Source organism: Ictidomys tridecemlineatus, chromosome 14, assembly GCF_052094955.1.
Source record: "Ictidomys tridecemlineatus isolate mIctTri1 chromosome 14, mIctTri1.hap1, whole genome shotgun sequence".
Classification (NCBI taxonomy): Eukaryota; Metazoa; Chordata; class Mammalia; order Rodentia; family Sciuridae; genus Ictidomys; species Ictidomys tridecemlineatus.
The window spans coordinates 32220665-32238441 of record NC_135490.1 but is presented as its reverse complement, the minus strand read 5'-3'; the positions used below and the strand labels follow the sequence as shown (position 1 = coordinate 32238441).

The following is a 17777-nucleotide window of genomic DNA, read 5'->3' as shown; positions in this document are numbered from 1 at the left end:
CTGAGTCTTCCACTGTGTATGTGCCTGCCCTGTCTGTTGGTCTTTCCTTAGGTTACATTCAGGCTATACCTTTTCTCTTGATAGGGACATAAATGCCTCTCTTCCTTCACTCACTGTAGAGATCTAATATATTCTTAATAAGCCTCAAATCTTCTTGCTTTGTCAAGATTCATACATTTTTAATGATCTAAAATTGCTTTTCAAAGATGCTTATGTTGATTATTTTTCATTTACTGACATATGCAAGTGGTAGCAGAACTCTTCACAGAATGATTTAAACTATAACTGTCAGATGAGACACTCAGGTCTGGTCGTTGTGTCATGTGCGTAAACAAAACCATAAATGGCTTTGAAACATCTGTACAGTGTGTATAAAAGTGTTCTTCCCTTTGCCACAGGATTCCATTAGAGCTTCTGAATTACCTTTAAAAAGAAGCATGTTTATGACTAATTGGCAATATATTACAAGGGAAATTAAGGGGAAGGAAGAAATACTGTTAGGTGCTGCTCTGCAATGATAACTTGGTAAAAATAATTAATGTTTCAGACATTAAGGTAAAAATGTAGTATCACATAACACCATTCATATAATTTCTTAATAATTCCTTCTAGATATTACATAATCCAGTAGAGCCCTATAATAGTTCAATTAATGACCTGAACATAAAGCGACATTAAAAATTCTGGAGTTTTTGATCCAGACAGGGTAGTGTCTTAGTTTATTAACACTGATCATAGATAGGGAGTACATTTTTTTTTTTGCTTTGATATCAGGACCACTTCAGATAATGCAATTACAATAAAGAACACAATTTAATTCTGATCTGGATTAGTAGTGTAAGGGAGGACTGAGTTATTTCTAATAAGTCTATCTTGCTATCATCTCGGTATTTTAGCAAATTAAATCAATTTTGCAAAACAATGGATGGATTTACAGGTAAAGGTAAGTGTGTCATTGGGTCAGGAGAATACCAAAGAGGAGCTGAAATTAGAAAATACATTTAAATTTACAGCAAGTCAAAAAGTAAATTAAAAAAAATTACAGCAAGTTGAAATTACATTTTAAATACTAAAAATATTTAACAGATTTCACAAAAAGCTACAAACCAATCACAAGAAAAATATCTGTGCTGAGAAAAACATACCAAGATTTATCATTTGCATTTATATCATAGAAAATCATTGTTATAACTTTAAGAGGAAAAAAGGGAAAACAACAACCTGTATTTTGGTCTTGAAGAGTAAAATTTCTGATAATACCGTAAAATCCTAGTTTTAAATAATGAAGAAGTTACAAGGACATGTCAATGTATGAGGTTACATAATTATTAAAAGTAATAACTGCAACAATAAAAACATCATTATAGAAGCCACTACTGGAAATAATCAGAAAAATGCAGGCATGTTGTAAGAAGCCATTATGAACAATAACCGTAAAAATAATACCGTATATTTAAAAATTAATATACCTAACAATTACTGAAATGCACATTAAGTTGCAGAAAAACTGCTTTGAAAACTAATGAGTATACTTTGACACTGAGAAAAAGTCACACCTGTTAGATCTATGGAGTTTTAAAACTTTATAGAGTAAAGCTTATAAAAATGGATGCTAAATACAAAATATGAAGCCCTCAAAAATTATTCTCAGGTTAAATGTTGTATTCATAACATACTTTCCTTTGCATTTTAATTACTTATCTTTTAAGAAGATCCATTACCTTATTTCCTGGAAGATGGTGATTCTTAATCTTTTTTGGGTCTCATATCTGAGAAAACTGACAAAAGTTTTGGGTTCCTCCCCACCCTTGTAAATGCACACATACTCACAAATACAAATGATGCAGAGGATTTCAGCTTTTCTATGAGCTCTGGTCTGATATAACTTATAGATTATGAACACCTTGGTGATGTATTAGTAATTCTTAGCTACACCTCTTTCTAACCAGGTTCTTTCAAACCAGGTTCAGAATGATCCTGGGACATAGGTGAAGTACTCTGATCCCTGCCTTGCTCCCTGAAGATAATAATAAAAGCTTACTTTGTGCCAGATACTACTCTATGCTTTATTTTATTTTGGTGCTGGAAATTGAACCTAGAGGTACTTTACCACTGAGGTACACCCAGTCCTCTAATTTTTTTTTTTTTTTAATTTTTGAGACAGGGTCTCACTAAGTTTCTGAGGCTGGACTCTAACTTAAGATCCTCCTGCCTCAGTCTCCGGAGTCCCTAGGATTACAAACATGCACCACTCCATCCAGCTTGTCTGAGCACTTTATATTGTTCTCTCATTTAATCTTCACCACAACCCTGTGATGCAAATGCAACTGAGAAAGCAAATACAGATGAAGAAAAGGAGAAGAGGCAAGATTACATAATTTGTGCAAGGTCACAAGCTAGTAATCTGGGTTGTCTGGCTCCAGAGCTTGCCCTTACCACTATATCATGATACCTTCTCTTGGAGATTTAGAAATAATCTATTTCCTTTCTTTTTCCAGTAAAAAAAAACTGGTAAAAGGGGCTCAGAAGTGCATACAATCATTGCTGGTCTCCCACACCTTAGTATATACCCAAAGGACTTAAAATCAGTATATTACAGTGACATAGCCACATCAGTGTCTATAGCAGCCAAGCTATGGAACCAAAGTAGGTGCCCTTAAACAGATGAATGAATAAAGAAAATAAGGTATATTTTCACAATGGAATAATTACTCATCCATAAAAAGAATGATTTTATGACTTTTGCCAACAAATGGAGACTATTATGCTAAGTGACATAGGCCAATCACAAAAATCTGATAGTTGAACATTCTCTCTATTATATGGATGCTAACACACAACAAGTTGATTGGAAATGGGAAGAATAGAAGTTAGGTAAATTAGGTAAGGGAAATGAAGGGAAGGGAAGGGGACTAGAATAGGAAAGAAAGTGTAATGATTCTTACATAACTTTCCTATGTATATATGTACGTACGTACGTAGTGAATCCTACGTACACAGTGAATCTCCATATCATGTACAACCACAAAACTGGCATCCTAATTAGAACAAGATGTAGTCCATATTCATATAAATGTCAAAATATACTCTACTGTCATATATAACTAAAAAGAACAAATAAAACAATGAGAATAATAATAACCTATTAAGAGGCATTACCTAAACCTAAATTCAAAGCATTTATTTTGATGTTACATTTGATGTTTTCTAGTTCCAGAGCAACCCTGACAATGTTCTTGACTTTCATGGCACTTGATGACTTCCATCTTAAGGGCCAAATCTTTGTGAATTATGAAAACCATACTTAATACTCAGCTTTTCTGTTACTGCCTCATAAATTGCTACTATTATTATTTAGTGAAATATTACTATCACCACTGTTGTTGAGAGTAAGGTCCAGAATATATAACCTGCAGGACCTTTGTTTCTGTAATGTTTGTGATGACACAGTTTCTAATTCTAATACTCAAAACAGCAAACATTTATCAAAAGTTGTCCTGGTTGGCATTCCTAATGTCTGTAACTTTAAGCCCTCCCATTATCTTTGAGACTTTGTCGAATATTGCTGAAAGCATTTTTTTTCCAACATCATTGTTGTGTTTCAATTATATTCCTGGTACCTGTGAGATGCTTGCTTTTATTATGTTGAGTTGCTGGGATATTGCTTTTCAGAAGCTAAAAGGAAATAAAACTTGATGAGAATTAAAAAAGAAAATCATTGCTGACCTAACACGACTTTGTCCAAGGTCATGGGGTAATGCATCTTTCAGATGTCTTCTACTTGGCTTCCTTGGGAAAATGCATGGTAGGTCTACTTTAAATGCCTTTACGCAGGAGAGTGTCTCAAAGGTTGTGACCCATTCCTGGCCTTCATTGTCTCTCTCAACACACATTGAGATACACAATCAGCCCTGGGACACATGCTCTGGTTTTATGCACTGGAGGGCTGTGGTCTACTTTGTGGGACAGGTGGGGAAAGACAGGAAAATCTGGGCTGTGGAGGAAAGATTTGGCTCTTCAAAAATATTTCTGTTATATAATTAGTTCCTAAACTTTCAATATTGGCAAAGCAAAGGCTTGGTCCCATATCCTTTACACCTGCTCCACCTCCAGGTACTTCTAAGAAAAATTGCTTTCTCCTTTGAAGGCCTTCCTTTTGTTTTGAGGGAAATGGGTGGAGGTGAACACAAAGAATGCTTTGCTTTTGTCTACATGGCTTAGGATAGGGCCTGGGCTTGGAGGCCCTTTAGGAGGGCGCTGGCTCCTAGATGGAATGAATTCCCGGACCATTTCAATTCTCACAGGAGGAGTCAGGAGCAACAACACCGTTTTGGAAATTCTACTGGCATTCTATTGGTGTGCTGTTGCCTCATCTGGTTGTCCATCAAAATTATGGACAGCCTTCCTCTCTCCATTTCATCTGTTACCATAGTCTTTCTTTTTCCCCCTGAATAATTCTTGTGAATGAAGTCTCAGAATATGTGCATCAGGGTCCATGTAAAAGAGATGAATGGAAAACTAGCTGCGATCAATTCATTTCAACTAAGAGATGCCATGAAAATACAGGCCTTTAATGAATCTTACAGACTTCAGTGACTTAACATGTAAATCTTCCTCTCTGGAAAGCTCCACAATGCTTTTCCACTGTCTGATTCATAGGAGAGTGTTTTTTTTTGTTTTGTTTTGTTTTTTTTTTTTGGTGGTGCTGGTACTGGAGAATAGAACCCAGGGCCTTATGTATGCTAGGCATGGACTCTACCACTGAGCCACACCTCCAGCCTCATTAGTAGAATCTTAACGTCTATCATATAAAGTGCCTAAATACACTTATTATGATGGACTTAGTATGTCCTACATGCGTTTGCCGTTTTTGACGAAATTCTTTGAAAAAGCCTACCTTCTGAGAAAGAAGCAAAAGTAGGCAATACCTCATTCACAAAATCCTTCCCTTTTAAACTATTCTATTCCATTCCCCCCTCCTTCACTCATCTGTTCCTCTCCCCAAACCCTAATCCACCTACTCTAACCATACACACAGTAGTATTAACAACTCCATTTACTGACTGTCACTATGTGTGAAGACTGTGCTCAGCATTTAACACCAATTAGCTGCTGAATTTTACCTGCCTTTTGACTAATAGGTACTGTTATTATCTTCCCCATTCACTAATGAAGAAATTGAGGCAAAGGAAATTAAATAACTGTCCCAAGATCACAATGCTGACAAGTGGCACGAAAAATTCCAACCAGGTAGTGGGACACCAAAGTCCATGTTCTTCATAAATGAGAAACACTGACAACTCAGAAGCAGCAGAACTGTGCCTGGGTGCAAGGCAGATTCGAAGCTGTATCTATGTTTTGATTGGTCAGGGAATTTATTTGCATGAAAAAAAAATGAGATGAAAAAGGTAGAAATCCTTAGTTTAGCATTGATGAAGTAAGGGAGAAACCTGGAAGTGAGATTAAAATGCAAACTAATTTGAAATACTAAATTGTTGGTGCAGTCTCAGATAAGAGTACCTTAAGCAAACTAAAGGAAGTTTTATAAAAACCACGGTAATGTGTTGTAAAAATCTAAAGTTCAGAAACCCAGTGGGCAAGAAAGTCGAACTAGGGATAAAACCAGGAAAAGCGAACATAAATGAGTTTAAAAAAACAACAAAGAACGGAAGCAGTTCAGTTGATGCATAAATGTTGTATAAGAAATAACTGCTGAGTAGTAGTTTCAAAGGCTGCTCATTTAAAAATGAGGTCAAAGGGGTATATGTGCCTGCTTTGGGGAGAGATTGGGATATTTGAAGGTCTACATGGAATAAGATTAATTCTGAGTTTACTTTCCTCTCACTGTCAAACTGGTTCTCGTAAACCCAGAGAAGAAACAAAGGCAAACCAAGTTGGCTATATATATACATTAAGCAGCTCACAAGGGAAAATAAAAATGGTTTTGCTGTGTATACATACTTGCTGAGTGTATGTTTATGAACTATTCACATTGTTTCTGTTGTCACCAATGTGCTTGGTTGACGCATATTAAATAATACAGTATTTTCAATGGGCTGCTGAATTGACTCTTGGGCATAGTGTAAACATAGGCAAATAACACAGAATCTAAAATGTTGGAAATATTTCTCAGTTTAATTACAACAATAAAATCTTGGGGGCCCATCTTCAGAAGGCGATAATTCAATCAGATGAGTACATAATAAAATATGGACGTATTTTTCACTATGGCTATTATCGCCAAATCCTTGGAGTGGAGGACAGATTTTTATTTAGCATTGTGTGTTTCATAATACTTTATAACGGGGAGTTTAAAAAATGATTCACATTAGTATCTCATTAAAGTTGTAAGTAAGTATCATTCTTAGATTATTCATGTACCAGTTCTCCTAGGATGACAGAAAAGCTACCATCTGCAAATAAGTACATATTAAATCCATTTATTCCAATCAGCAACTGTTCAAATCAGCTTGCAAGCTGCATACCCATTGATTTGATGTTCCTTAATTGGTGCTCACAGCACTGTTTTATTACTGATTACCACATCATAAAAGGATTATGACAGTGACATAACTTTAAACACCATAAAACAATTTTATATTCTTTGGAGTTTATTCTTTGGCCCCTTTAAAATATGTTCTTCCTCACCACAGAATTCTCCTTCTAAGAGTAGGTTAAAACATTTGACATATTCTATCCCATTTAGGAAAGTCAATTAATTTGAATTTTAACCACTAGTGAGATGGTGTCAACAGAGAAAAACAGTTTGCGTCTATGCACACGTGTACTTTCTTAAAGAGCATTTGAGCCTCTAAAACTGTCAATGCTTTTTTGAAAACCGGCTTCATATAAATTAGTTTTGAAAGTTCGTATATTTTATTTTATTTTTTTTTAGTTTGGAAACTTGGTATAAAAATTACCTGTAGAAATGCATTGTATCTACCCAAGCAAAATACCATACTTCAGTTTGGAACATTATTTATACCAAGAAGTTGCAAAAGAGTGAAATAATATATTTTTTTTTCTGACTTAAGTCAGTCCAGAAAAACCCAGATTCCATGGGAAAGGTACTTTGAGATAAAGTCCACCTTATAAAGTCAGCACTACTGAAAAAGCACCTTTATGGCCTGTAGAGCATTGTACAGTATTTGGTATTTTCCTTCAGTCTAGAATTTCATGCTGTACTATGCACTACATATTCATAATGGAGTCACAGTGGTGTGCTCGAATGCCCAGAGCAGGTACCCTCATGTTGGCATGGGCACTTGTGCAGAACTGCCTATTGTTTGGTGTACGATAAATGAGTTTTTGTAATAATCTCTGCATATGGCATGATTTCATCCACTGGAGCACATGCATAAACATGTTAGTAACACATGTCTCCTTTGGCATTTACTCCTGGAGTTTACTGAATGACATAAGCAAAAACACATTTTCAAATTCTGTAGATTAAAACAATAACAGTTGTATTTTAGCATTCTGATTTGGGAATCAAACTACCCAGAGATAGCTGTTAATGTTAATAAATAAAAATCATAATAAGTGGGGTTGAAGATGAATCAAGGTGGTAGAGTAAGTGCTTAGCATGTGCAAGGTCCAGGGTTCAGGCTATAGCACTTGCATATAAAGATTATATACCCACACACAATTTTTTTATGTTAAGTGAATATTCAGATATTTGAGATTTTGAAATGATGGCAATAGCATCTGAGTAGTGCTAACAATTCTAATCAGAGGACACTATAACAATGACCTACTGATTTGGTCAAATTCAACAAGTATAATTTCTTTTCTTTTTTTTCTTTCTCTTTGTTCAGTATTGGGGATTGAACTGGGGCAGGTGCTCTATACTGAGCTATGTCCCCAGTCCTTCCTGTTTTTTATTTTGAAGATTAAGTTCCATGGCTGACCTTGAACTAGCCATCCTACTGTCTTACCTCCAAAGTAGCTGGGATTATAGGTGGGCACCACCATATCTGGCTTCAATGAATATAATTTCTTATCTACATTTTTATCACTTCAAACAATGAAAAATTAAACAATCACTTTTACTCACATTGTATAAACTAGAATTTATTTTATGAAAATAATAGACAAATGTTTTTTTTTCCACAGGTGACATACAGGAAAAGTAATGTTTCTGTATTTGTGAGTAAGAGAATTTCCACAGATGTTTCTACTTGTATTTCGGGTGCTACACTTTTTTCATTCTTTTCCCATGAGCTGACACCAGTGATACATGTCATCTACCCATGTTCTATGAGTATTTTTCAGTGACCAAAGTCTACACATAATATTCAGTCTACCAATTTCAGTTGACAGAAAAACTGGGTATAAATTTAAACTTTGGAGGGAGGTGAATACAATTTTCAGTAAGTAGTTTACAAATTCCTTAACTACTTCACAGTATAAAATTGATCTTCCTCAAGCTGTTTTCTTTTTGTTTTTCTTATTGCTATTTTGACATACTCTCGAGTCCTGTTAACAGCTGTAACTCAAATTATCTTGAATTAAAATGGTGGCTCTTAAGCCAGGCATCATGGCATACACCTGTAATCCCAGAAATTTAAGAGGCTAAGAGGATCAGAAGTTCAAAGACAGCCTCAGAAACTTGGTGAGACCCTGTTTCAAAATAATAATAGTAATAATAATAATAATAATAATAATAATAATAATAATGATGGGCGGGAATGTGTCTGGGGATGTGTCTCAGTGGTAAAGCACCCCTGGTTCAATCCCCAGTACCAAAATAAATAAATGAATTAATAGATAAAGTGGCTCTTCATTGTTGAGACATCACTGCCATCATGGTTATTTTATCTGTTTCTGTGTTAATTCAAACTTTTGTGGCTAGTATACAGATATTAATTTACTCGTTGTCACAGGTAAAAATCCATCCATTCCATTATACCATATACGTTAAAACAATTAAATAATTTAGGAGATGGTATAGAGTAGTGCTTAAGAGTATGGGCTTAGGAATGGGTCCCATGAGTTTGGATTCTTGGTCTGTTGCATACTGGCTGCGCATCCATAGAAAAGTTTAGTAATCTGAGTCTTGGTTCACTCAATGGAGATTTTTAATGGTTCTATCTGATAATTTTGTGAGGATTAAATAAGATAATGTAAGAGAATAAGATTGAATACAGGTGCTTAACCACTGAGCCACATCTCCAGCCCTTTTTTTTTTTTATTTTGAGACAGGGTCTAGCTAAGTTACTGTGGCTAGCTTTGAACTAAAAATTCTCCTGCCTCAGTCTACTGAGCTGTGGGGATTACAGGCATGTGCCACCACACCAACCCAAAAGCCTGACTTTCAACAAATAAACTTGAGATTCCTAATGATTAGTTTTCATAAGCCACTAAATTCACTGTCATAATAACTCCAGGATAAGCACCTTGTGTTTCAACTGTCCCAATAGTACTCCAGTTGCTGGGAACATTTTTCTTTTCCTTTTTTTTTCTTCTTCTACTTCTAGAGATCTACCATGGAGCTACATCCCCAGCTCTTTTTATTTTTTATTTTGAGATGGTCTCTCAAAGTTGCCCAGGTTGGTCTCAAATTTGTGGTTCTCCTGCCTCAGCCTCCCATTAGCTGGGATCAGAGAGAAGCTGGGATGACAGGTGCCCCTCACCTCAACCCGCATCCCCTCCACTGGCTAGTTTCCTGAGTGGAGACAACTCTATTTTTTGGTGTGTGTCAGGAGGTTGTCTTCCTTCTTATTGCTTAAACACTACTGCTGGTTGAATCGCACAATTCCAAATCAACATGTGATTCAGCTTTTTGGAATACAAAATGTATCACAATTTCGTATATATTTTGTGTTACCTCATTAATAATTTCATCAGAATGAGGTAAATTAATTGATTCAAACAGAGTATGAATATCCACATACATATCCACAGAATCTGCCCTCAAACTCAGAAATACAAGTCACTTTTACAGTAACTATTTGGAAACTAAGACATTTAAATATCATATTTTACATGCAGATTTCTGTCCTTATATTGTGATTTTGCTGGGAATTTTTCATTCTATTTTTCATTATGAAATGTACTGAGCAGATGGAATGTATACTGCTGACTTTTATAGCACAATGCAATACGTTTGTGTGTCACCATTTCTAAATATAGGCCGAAGACCACCCTCTGCTGAGACAAGCCTCTGCAGTAGCTGTAGATGTCACGTGTACATATATGCAGTCCCAGGTGCACACCTAGACTTTTATCATGTGCCTTGTGCTCACGCAGGTCACAATTCATAGGAGAAGGGTTTTGGTGGCAGGAAAGGATGAAGGTATATGAAATAACCACATGGTTTTCTCTTTGCCTTTTATGGCAGCTATATGGCAATTTTTTTCCCTTGCACAGAGCGATGTACTTGGGAGTGGATTACTCACATGCATGATAATCACTACTGGGGACTCATCTTAAAAGCTCAGAGTTGGACTGTATGTGAAAAGCATTATTTTACACCTCATTGTTCATGTGGGGACCAATTAATGAATACCTAATGCTATTAATTCACAATTAGATCACTTATGTTTAACCACATGCTTTCTATGCATACATATATAAATATTAATTCTGGATAGAATGATCATCAGTCAGTACCATAACAATTAAACAGCTGTAACCTGTCTCATGTGTTAAGTGATGGAGCTCCAGGCGAGCTCCACAAGCAGATGGTCTTACCCACCCATGCTTAATGTTAAAGACTTTTTAAAAAAAGAGGTGTTGACAAATCAGGACAAGAAGGCATAGTTTTAATGCAAATCGGCCAATTTGCAATGTAGATTGCCCTAAAAACTAATTTGGTGTATAGGAAAAATTAAGCTCTGTTGTTAAAGGAAGACGTTATATCACATTTGGATATAGTAGATTCCCCACCAACATAATTATTTACTAATTTCATTCAACCAATAGAGTTTAATGGAAAAGCAGCTGGCAACGTATTCATATTTATGGACTTCCTTTGAATGCTCCGTAATTGATCCAAGGCACATCCCTGTTAAATCCCAGAAATGACAGTCATATTTTAGACAGCTGTTTTCTAGCTTCATTAAAGAGGCACTCACAAAGGAGAGGGTCATTGAACCTATCATGAAGAAGAGCAATAGATTAAAAAAAAATTTGCTCTAGTCACACCATAATTTGTGAACACGGTAAATATGAAAATGGGAGGGGGAAAGTCATAGATTTTGTATGGACTCACATCGTAACCAAACTTATTTTTTAAAAATAGGTAGGTAGGCAGAGGGACTGTTTTAAGATGAAAAAAGGCTGTTTTCGTCTTATTCAAGACTTGATAAATTCTGTCACTGAAAAAATACTGAAGTACCACTGCACGAAAGAATAACCATGTATCTTAAAATTGTGGGCTTAAGTCTTCCGCCTTTACAATAAGCTGAATGGAAAGTTCTGATTTTTAATTTACTTCACTAGGGCAATGACATAACAGGGACTTAGAGAGGCTGCCTTTGTTAAAAGCAGTGACTCCTAGACCTGCAGAAACCCAATATGAAACTAAAAGCAGGGTAAAGCTTGGCATCTCTGCCTTCATTTGTATCCATCTCTTTTGTTACCTTAAATTCAGTGACCTGCTCGGCTCTGCACATAGGCATGTTAACCACTTAGGGAGTGTTCATCTAAAAACTGGTAATACAAGGTTTAGTAGCCTTAAGTTTACCTAACTTATCTCATCCCTCGACAAGACTGAGACAAAGTATTTATAGGGATGTGTAACTATTAGCTTTTACTGCACCCTGTTTCAGAACCCCCTGGAGAGAGGTCAGAATTTGTCAGCTGTTGAACTAGACCTTCTGGAACTGTAGGAGTCATGGGGACAGATCATCCCACAGTGAGACTGCTCTCCAAAGCAGAGGCAAACCTCTCATGGGAATCAAATTATCCTCTTGGAGGATCACAGGTCTGACATATAAACATCCTAAGCAGCCAGTGGAAATTGCTGTCTCCAGCATAAAGACTTTTCTGGAGCCACCTTTCTGAATCAGAACTGAAATACTTATCAACCAGACCACAGTTTGACGAAGATTTGCTTAATTATTATTACTTTTTGCTTCCTGCCCCCATTCTTCTTCTATTTGAATCCAAAGATTGAGTTAGTACCCCTAAGACAGGATTGAGATGGTGAATCTTACTTTGTCTTCCCAATATGACCATACTGATTAATGTTTCTTTCTGCTTTTCATCATTATCTTTTCCATTTGGTTTTTGGGGCAAGTGGTTGGATCAGGAACCCTCAGAATCAGTCTTCCAATATCAGGACTCCAATAACAATAAAAAAATCTCAGCATATAAGAAAAATTACTTAAAATCCACACCAACATTTTGTAGATGCCTGGCACTCTATAGTCAACCTGGGTTAAGTTTTAGGAAGAATGTGGCAACTTTATAATCTGGCACTAGTCATAATCTTCCTTGCTAATATTATAAAATAGCTGAAAACATGTTATTTTGCACCTGGTTTTACTCCCAAATGCCTTGGATTTTAACTTTTTCCATAAAAGACTTCTGATGAACTTGGCAAGAATTAAAGAGAACATTTTTCATCTTTATTTCTGGTTAAATTGTATATTCAGTCAATTGAACTTTAAAACCTCCTATAGACTAGGGTTGGGTGGTAATTAAGAACTTAAATGGTTTTTAAAGGATGCAAATCAATGAGGTGTTCCAAATTTAAAAAGATACTCTAGTATATCAGTAAAGGAACAAAATGGAAAAGCTTTTAATAAAACAGTATAATATAAATTTAACAGATAACTTAAAAGGCTTTTATTCAATGCTGGGACTCAGAAAATGGTACTCCAAATGATGGCACTTGAAGTAAAGGCGAACCAAGGTCTCTCCGACCTTCTCCAGCCCCCTTCCTGTGATCCCTCTTTCTCTTAGGAAGCAAGAAGGGACTTGCCCAATCAACTAAGGGAAGGTCCTCCAGGAGGAGTGCAGCTGTCTTGGACCAACCTCTCCCTGATATCTCACTAGACAAACTAAATTCACAGGAAAAAGAGACCACAGGTCTGACACCTTGCCACAAGCAAGTCTATTCTTCCCAGGTACCAATTCTTCCCAGGGCCATTACCTGTGGGACTGTGTTTGCATAGCAAGACACCTTTGTCCTCTGTACACCTCCTCCCTTACCATCCCTTTGCCTTCAGCCCATATGTTTCCTGTTGTCACCTTCCCCCAGAAACCCTAAGCCCCTGGTTTTTCTGTAACTCAGAATGCTACTTAACCTTCAATCACCTGGACCTTGTTTGAAGTTCATACTTTGTGTGACTATATTTATACACTAATAAATTTGTCTCTTTCCTGTTAATCTACTATCAGTTGATTTATATTATAGACATGAATTTTGTGAGTGTTGTATATTTATACACTAATAAATTTATGTATTTTTTCCTATTAATCTATTGTTAGCTTATTTATATTATAGACTTGGATTATCAAACTTCAGGGGGTGGAAGAAAGTTCCTTTCATTTCTACGTCAGATAACATGTCTCTCAACAAACTTGGAAAAAACAACTTAAAATTGACTTAAGAAGAAAAGGTGATTAAAGAAAGCAAAATGGAAATCCTAGGCATGAAAATATTCATATTTTTAAAATTTTATCATGGCATATTGCATGTTAATTCAAATTAAGTGAATTCAAAAATTTCCTTGAGATAATTACAATTTACACATTGTTTCTAAGACACAGAGCACCTACATAGTAAATTATTTTGACACTTAAAAAAATTAGCTAGCAGACCACAAAGTTTCTTGTGGGAGATAAATACAAGACAATAAGATGGGAAGGAATGAGGTTTATCAAGTCTAAAAAAATCAGGCATATTTCAATGATACCTTAAGTGATACTAAAATGATACAAATCATCAGCATTTTTTTTTGTTACTGCTCCCATTTGAGGCAAATCACAGTGGATTCAATGCTCCATTCTTTCTGAACACAGCTGCTCCTAAAGCCAGAGAGTCTACAGTGAGCTGAGTAGGAAAAAGCTTAATTTAGGCAGTACCTACTGGGACCCAAGTTATACCATAGGAGGTAGATTGGAGAGAAATCTGAGCACAAGCCACCGCCACAGTATAGAATTTACTCATTCTATAACCCTAAATAAGTATGTAAGACAAATTTCTTCAAAAGATCTCAAAATTTTCACCCTGACATGCTATGTGGAAAATTCCCTAAGTGTTAAATGCAGATGTATTCATGTGTAAAACATTCAGAATTGAGTTTAAAAGTCCTAAAAAAATTCTCCTTGTCCAAAGCAGTTACAAGTATATATTAAAGTATGTTATAACTATATATATATATATATATATATATATATAGTTTTCTATACTTTTCTAAAGTATAGTTATAATACAGGTGTATATTGAAGTATACTATATATAGTTAAAATTATATAATACATATACATGTAGTAATATATAGTATATGTTAAACAGTTCCCTAAATATTCCACCTGTCACAGACATTTCTTCCCAGCAGTACTGCTACCCTGATGCTCTGGGAAATTATTTATTGGGAACTAAATCCTCCCCATGATTATAGAATATCTGTCAAGATGGCCCTTGGGGCTATGGTTTTTCTGATGCTCAAATTTAGTAAGCAGGTGCAAAAGTAAGTGGAAATTCCAATAGAAACTTTCTTGAGGATTTTCCTAATTTGAGGATATGACTCCAATGAGGCTTTTGGAGACACTATATATGACTTGTGTAGGCAGGTAAACAAGATGAGGAAAGGTGGAATACCACAAAGTTAAAGTTGCAACACATTTCATAAAGAGTTCACATTAGAGTCAAAATTAATAGCAACTCTGAAGCTCTGTGGGATGTGGATTGTAAAATCATAAAAATCAAGTGATTCAAAAGCCATGACATGGAGCATTTGAGACATGCTAGAAAAACAGAGTAAAACTTGATAAATGTTCACATTTCAACTACTAAGTTCATTTTTGCTGGTTTACTCTCTTATTCAACAGGCGATGGAATGCTGAATGACAGATTAAGTCAGGGTGAAATGTAGATCTGCCATTGCTTGCAACACCTGTTATATAATTAAGTTGAATCTGCAACTTCATGGCCTTTTATGATGAAATTGGTATATACAGAAAAACAAATTAATAAAAAGAACAATTCATAAAGGAGAAAAGAAAAGCCACTTTAGGGATAGATGAAAAATAACCTCCAAATAGATAACTACCTTTACCATATACCACATAATCATCCACTCTTCAAGGCCTTCTTCACAAAAATGAAGAACTGTTAAACTGACTAGTAAAAACAAACATTATCTTTGTGTCAGTTTAAAAAATACTGAAGTGGAATAGAAAGAGGACTGACAATCTAATAAAATAGGGCCTCCATCATTTAGAGAGGTCCGAGAAACTAGGTTTGCATTTGTATGAAAGATTACGATGTGATCTCATTTAAGAAAATACCAATTCTGGGGCTGGGGTTGTGGCTCAGCATAGAGCACTTGCCTAGCATGTGCGAGGCCCTGGGTTCGATCCTCAGCACCACATAAAAGTAAATAAATAAAACAAAGGTGTTGTGTCCAACTACAACTAAAAAATAAATATTAAAAAAAAGAAAATACCAATTCTGAGGGAATTCTAGTGGCAAAGTTCTGTATATAAAAGTATTACTTGAATAAATTAGACTCAGATGAGAAAACTAATATTGAGAAATCCCAATGGATATTAATGGTACCACAGTGGAAGAAACAGACTCTGAAAATGAGCTATTTTCAGAACATGCAGGATGCTCAACAGCTCTGAAGGGGATCTCCACAGGTCTCTCAGAAATTTATCCCCTCTGTTACCTTAAGTTTCTGTATTACTCAAAATCACTGATGGTGGAGTAAGAAGGACCTGGTCAGTTCTCTTTCTGCATGCTTCATGCAGGATTTTTCAGTCTGTCTGGATTTTTGCTCCAACTAAGTCAGCTTAGGAGAATTTTCTTCCACTCAGCTCCACACCGCCTACCTCCTAGATGACTCATGCTCAACTGTGTTTGACAGATGAGGCAGCTTCATCCATGCTGTTAGCAACGTCAGGAAGTTAAGGGGGGATTAGTTCTCCTAGTATCTAGCAAGTTTCTATTCAGTAGAGGCCAAGAGATGATTCAGTAGGGAAGAATTAGTCAGTCAATGTTTTATTTATTTCAATCCAAACACTTTAGCAATGATGATAACAGTAAGTGACATCTGTGTGGTATTTACTCTGGGCCAGGGACTGTGCTAACTATTCTTTTATATAGTTTAACCCAATTAATACTCGCTGTAGGTATTTATTTTCATTCCTACTTTATACGTGTGGAAATGAGGCATTCTATTCTATCAAGTGATAGAGCTGACATCGAGGCAGATCTAGTTTTTGTGGAGTCTGAAATAATTGGGGGAAGCTCTTTAAGAAAAAGAAGACTCTATAATTGCCTTGTTTATGACAATGATTTTGCAATTTGTTCTACAGAGAGAGTCTTTATTCACTGTGATACTGTGATAGTTTAGCATGGTTTTATTACTGATAAAGTTTCATTTGGATTCACATTTGTTATTTTAATGTCATGAAAATTTTTAGTATTACTTTTGGATTTGTAGAGACTTTTTATGAGGCCATGGATAAAACCCAGGGCCTCATACATGCTAGACAAGCACTCTACCATTGAGCCACTTCCCCAGCCTGGGGAGACTTTTTATTGTATAATAAATTGATCTTACATACCCTTTGAATTGATGACACTTATTAACCATTTTGTTGTGATGTCTTCATAGTACAATATTTTGAATTTTACACTATCTTTGTCAATGTCAGTATGCATGTCATATAAACAAGAAATCTTTTTCTGCTGGATTCATATAATCCAGTGCTACACTGGGATATACAATACAGGTGACTTTGTAAATTCTGTTATGAAACTGTATCCTACAAATACAAGAATTCTGATAAATTCCTCAAATGAGAAATATTCATCAATAAGAAAGAATTATGACATGTTTATAACTAGATAAGTTGCATAATCAAATATATCCCCATGGGAGAAAATTTCCATTTTGAATAGGAATTTTACATATCTGAAGACAATGAGAATTGTTTCAATACATATAAAGCCTTATTCCCCCCCCCCAATACCTTTCCTTCTGTTGCAGGATTCCATAGGACAAAGTCATATCTTCATACACTTTCCAAACAAGTATAATCATGTCATTTGGTAAGTCAGTGGAAGGCAGGAACAGTCCTGGATGATCAGCAGTAACAACCACAGACAGAACATTTCATACCTTATAAACACATCCCCCATTAAATCTAAACTAAACACACACCCCTAGCTCAAATTCTCCTTTGTGGAATGTCGAAGTGCCCGGAGCCACTCCAATGCTACTGTCCCCAGGGAAAAGTGGAGTGGAAAGTGATCTGTAAGTTTATAGTGATAAAGGACCATGTGAACCCATGGTCCCCTTGTGGAATCTTAGAAGAAGCTAGGACAAGTGAGGGACCCTGATACATGTGCTTCATCAGCTTTGCCATACATAGTCTCTGATCTGATTAGGGACCCAGATAGTGTGGCATTAGTGACACTTTTCTTACCCATATGCCACAATTGACTGATGTCGGGGTAGAATAGAAAATAAATAAAAGGTGGAAAAGAAACAAAGAAGAAAAGGAGACAGTAACTTTAGTCTGAAAGCCTTGTACTAAAGTTCCTCATGCCTTTTCTCTCATACCTGTAACTCCCAAATTCTTGAGAAATC

The 17777-nt window shown here is 35.8% G+C and overlaps 1 protein-coding gene across 17 annotated transcripts in view; it reads right to left on the bottom strand.

Moving 5' to 3' along the window:
• The window catches only part of Tenm3 (teneurin transmembrane protein 3), a 2430710-nt gene that overhangs the window by 87332 nt on the left and 2325601 nt on the right, over window positions 1-17777 (bottom strand). The window lies entirely within an intron of this gene.